The sequence below is a fragment of the Elaeis guineensis genome, chromosome 1 (genome assembly GCF_000442705.2).
Source record: "Elaeis guineensis isolate ETL-2024a chromosome 1, EG11, whole genome shotgun sequence".
Classification (NCBI taxonomy): domain Eukaryota; kingdom Viridiplantae; phylum Streptophyta; class Magnoliopsida; order Arecales; family Arecaceae; genus Elaeis; species Elaeis guineensis.
In genome coordinates, this window is record NC_025993.2 from 181815540 (window position 1) to 181820563 (window position 5024).

Genomic DNA, 5024 nt, shown 5'->3' on the forward strand with positions numbered 1-5024 from the left:
TTACTCTGTTATGTCAGATTTTGTATTATCATATTAGCTTGATACATTAATCTATCATATTGGGTTATGAGCTACTAAGTCGACTCATGATCTATTACATCAGTTTCTGAGCAGCTATGCTAACTTGAACCATATCAAATTCTATGATATCATATTAGCTCGACATATCAGTCTGCTATATCAGCTTCTAAGTTGCTATATCAACTCTTGATCTATTATATCAACATTTAAGCTGTTATGATAACCTTTGATTTACCACATTAGTCTCTATGTTGCTGCATCAGCTCTTGATTTATCACTTCAGTCCTTAAGCTACCACATTAACTCCTAATCTACCACCACATTGGCTTCTGAGCTTCTACATTAGCTCCTGGTTTATCACATAAGCTTCTAGCTGCTACTTCAATTTCTGATCTATCATATCAGCTTCCAAGTGCATTTATAATCTAGTTTCTAAACTCAAGTTGGTATATATAATACTATAATGAGTTTGAAGGGGAATGTTAGTATATTTTTAAGTAATCACATAATTTTGAGGATCACATTATTTTTAAGAGATTACATAATTTTAAGGATCATTTGATTTTAGATGATCATATAATTTTAAAAATCACGTGACAACTTCATAATATTTTTTTTATTAGTGTGACCCTATATCTACTTATATTATTTTTCTTATATGAAATATGTGCATTAATATATATAACTCTTGAGATGTGCCGAATATGATGAAAAAAATATAAATTTTTTTCTCTCTTTCTCTATATATATCTTGTTCTCTCCTCCTGCAGATATTTAAACAGGCTAGTTGACCCTTGCCAAGTTCAAGACCATCGTTGACGACACTCTGGTTGCTTTTGTTGCAATAAGTTCCCAGTTTCGGAAGGCCGGTGGCCTTACTACTATAAATGATGAATAAACCCACTGGGGTTATATGAATATTATTCTATCATGGAGTTGGAAGTTTGCCCCCAAAAGTGCCCTATGCAACTGGCATTTGAAATTATTCCTTTTCTGCCTTTTATGAGTTTAGGTGAATGATGAGGAGCTTACTATGTCTGCTGTTTATTTCATGCTGTAGATTCTAATTAGATACTATAACATTGAACTGTCTTCGCTGAACATATAATGTTCTGAAGTATGTTATGGTCATGCACCTGTACATATATCGGTTGGTCGACCAGCAGGTTCAGCTCCGATGATTGCAACTATTGCAGTATTTTTGGCCCGGAATGTTTTAATTCATCTCCCTTCCAGAACCAAGTTGCAGCTCCTTGGGGCCTGAAGACATGTCCAGGTTCTCTCTCCTTTTTTTTTGTTTTTTCCTTTGTCTCCTTGTCTGGATTGGCTTATTGCTTCTGGGTAGCAGACAAGATGTTAGGCCTTTTGAGTTGCCTGTGTTGGGGAATCAGAGGAACGACATAATTGATTCTTCAGAAGATTAATCAGGGCCTGGCAAGGTGATAGTTGTGATCTGGGTATTGCAAAATCTTAAAGTTTGAGGAACAAAAATTCTATACGACATATATAAATTGAATTGCTTATGTATTGGTCAAATGCAAGCTAGTCATGAATAACTCAATTATTTCATAGTCCTAAATTGCAAGGATTTTTCATTTTTCCCTGGAACACTTTCATGTTGGGATTTTACCCCTCTTTGTAAATACGCAACCGCAACCTGATGAGAGGCAAATTTGATTGACTGGCATTTTTATGTAGTTTCTCCTGATTAAAAGTTTTATATGTCGTTCTTGACTTTGATGACCATTTTGTATAAAGGATGTATGGCTGCCTATATAAATATTCTGGAAGGTTTGAAGAAAGGGTCCCTGGTATGTGAGGACTAAGTGCAAAATGCATACTTGGACGTCTGAAGAAAAGGTTCCTGCTGATTAACAGTTCGAATGACTCAAACTAAGATGACGGTTGTAGCAGTCAAGGGCTCATAGCTCAGATGAATCAGTCTTCGCTTCTATGTACGTGAGATATTGTCCACTTCGATCTTTGGCACTATGGCACGGGATCTCATAGTTTTATTCATTGAAAAGTGCCTCACATGAAAGAGAAGCTCTCATCTCATATAAATCAAAATTTCTCTTAACTCATAACTAATATGAGATTAATTATGCCCTATCTTTTACACCACAACAACAATCAAACAAAAGGTCAAGCATTAAGTTGTCTAACAGATAAATGTTGAAGAACAATGTCTTTGTAGACCACTTTATTATCCCATTTATAGCAACATCCTAGCAAAATGAGGCCGTTGGGAAGTTTGGGTTTCTTGCCCTTGTAGTATCCCCAGAAAATTTGGTGTGGTAGATGTTGTCGGATCCAGCAATTCCAAGACCAGGGAATATGTAAATTTTTTTGAAGAAAAAAAATTCTAATTCAACGCAGATGGTGATTCGAGTATTGCTTTTTAGCAAAAACAAAGGTGGACCTTTTTTTTAAGGTATGACGTGCTTCCTTCTGAAAGATAACCTGCATCCTTTTTAATTACCTTTTAGGTGGCCTGCATTGACTACTTATATAGCTTTGGCTTCTCCCTGGCACCCAGTTGTTTACCAAACACCAAGCCCACACTTCCGTCACCCCAACTAATGATCTCCTAGTCTTTTCTCCTATTTATGAATGGATGTTTACCTACCATCCAAGCTAATTTGTCATTTGTAAGCTACTCTAGGATCCACAATGCCAAAAGAGCCGGCTTAAGGGTCTCCTTCCAGCCTCTCTGCTTTCAGTGGACCATCACTAAGCAAAGATACTGCAGAATATATAAGAAGGGACGGCACACTAAATGTTAGATTTTCTTGGTAAAGGAAATAAGAAAGTAATCTCTAATAAGTTTGATTTAATTTTCTTGGTGAAGGAAATAAGAAAAGTAATCTCTAATGACGGCAAACAAAGGCTTAGAGCATCACAGCATAGGCTCCTTGACACGGAACCAGGTTGCATCCTCCACAGGTTGTGGACAATAATGAAGCCCTGGCAAGCTGAATCTATAGAATTTTATCTGCTGTGGCAGGTGTTGACAGGGAGCCATCTCTCACATACCAACCAGGAGGAAGTTTGAGTTTCTTGTGGTAGAACAGGATATATATGATCCATGTGCCAATATATAACAAAAACGAGTAATTAATGGATGGCTATATTTCTTTATAATGGTGAAAGTCAAAACTAAAGGGATGTCATGATTCTTAAAAAAAGAAAAGATTGTGACATCATTTATCTAACAGTTTTTTATGAAAAGCAAATTGCCAATTGGATGCACCAAACTTTTGTACCTTTAAAATGAATTTTGTAAATACATTCTGGTTTAAGAGAGAGAGAGAGAAGATCTTGAGCCTAAGGATCAAGCTATTCATACTAGTTCTATTTGCATATGTTAAACCATCGAAAAAAGATGAAATTTTTTTATGTTATATTTCCAATTACAACAATATTTATATCAATATATAACCTAACAATGTGGCCGATTCATCTTCTGTCCTAGTTTTAACAGCAAGACTACGTATGGAGATGAATGGATACAAAACTTTATGCATCAAGTTTACAATGCAACTTGAGTTGTAAGGGCTCCATTTTGCTTGTATGGAGATGAGGACCAAGGAAGAGGCAATCAGGAATTCCAACAATAATAAATTATAAAAGGAAACAGATGGTTACCAGGACCAGTGCAAGTGCAGAGAAGCATTTTACAAATGGAAGGGTTTGACAATATCTCACTTCCCATCAAACATACAATCTACTATTCTCATTGCTCAAGCCTTCTTCCCCCTTATCTCAAATACCAAACCAATTGTTTTAGGTTTACATGAACAGTTATTACTTTCCAAAAAAAATAAAAAGAGAGCATATATAATTTGTAAACTCATATTTCAATAATACGAGCTCAGATCAAGGAAAAAATGGGACTGGACCACTCCATCCTCTACACCAATGTCCTCCATTTAGAGCCCCAGGGAGGGCAAGGATCCCACCTGATTATGTTGGTTGAGGCGTTGTGATGCCATCCTTCTCTTTCTGAGCCGCTCAGCAATGATGAATGCCAGTTCAAGAGACTGGGAGGCATTGAGCCTTGGGTCACAGTGGGTGTGGTAGCGCGAGCTCAGGTCATCGAAGGTGACGGTCCGGGATCCTCCAATGCACTCTGTCACATTCTGCCCAGTCATCTCCAGGTGCACGCCCCCTGGGTGGCTCCCTTCTTGCTCGTGGACATCGAAGAATGCCCGCACCTCAGCCTATGATCAAACATACCATATGAGTACTAGTAATTCAATCAATAAAATTCTCAAGCAAATGGAACTGTATAAAATCTAACAAGATACAGCATCTGATACCCTTTCAAGTGAATGAATTAACAAGCTATAACAAGATATACGCTAACTAGGTTAATGTTAGAGGATGCTTGTGGGAAGTTTCTCAGCTTTCAATACTTGGGGTCAGCCTAGAATATAGCACTGAGTAAACAATCAGTCAACAGACCCACCAAACAACAATTAGACCAGTCTAGGATATCTCATGGAATAAACCAAACAACCAACAACACCCTTGAAAACTATACCCTGTGCTTTTGACCGGCCACCTTCCACAGTTGCTCCCTACCCTCAACCACTTTAAGGAGCTAAAGTTTTATTTAAAACAAAAACATAAGGAACTTCTATTCTGCAGGAAAAGGCATCCCATAATCGTCACCAAGCGTGAAAGGCATTCAGTAACAACCGCACCACTAAGTCCAGCCCCACAAGCCTTCTTCATAAGTGATAGAGCCAGAGGCAACACCCATTGGCATTATTGATGTGGTAGGCCAGAACTGGCGATCCTCCACTACCATGTCTAATTGCACTAGACATCAATTAGTTCTATCTGTGGTCCATCCAACCAAAGGCACATGGCTAACCAGCCTAACAGGATTGAAACCTTTTGGGGAGGACAGGGAAGAGAAAGAGCTAAGCAAAAGATCATGGCTATATACCAGAATTGAATCGAAGGGACGAGTCTTGAGGCCACAAGGAGCCTTG

At 38.0% G+C, this 5024-nt stretch overlaps 1 long non-coding RNA gene across 1 annotated transcript; it reads right to left on the reverse strand.

Moving 5' to 3' along the window:
- Nucleotides 1-3626: 3626 nt before the first annotated feature.
- On the reverse strand, nucleotides 3627-5024 carry LOC140854673 (uncharacterized). The gene is made up of 2 exons (XR_012137813.1): nucleotides 4979-5024; nucleotides 3627-4244 (listed from the first exon to the last, which is right to left on the reverse strand). It is a non-coding gene; the product is annotated as an uncharacterized lncRNA (long non-coding RNA).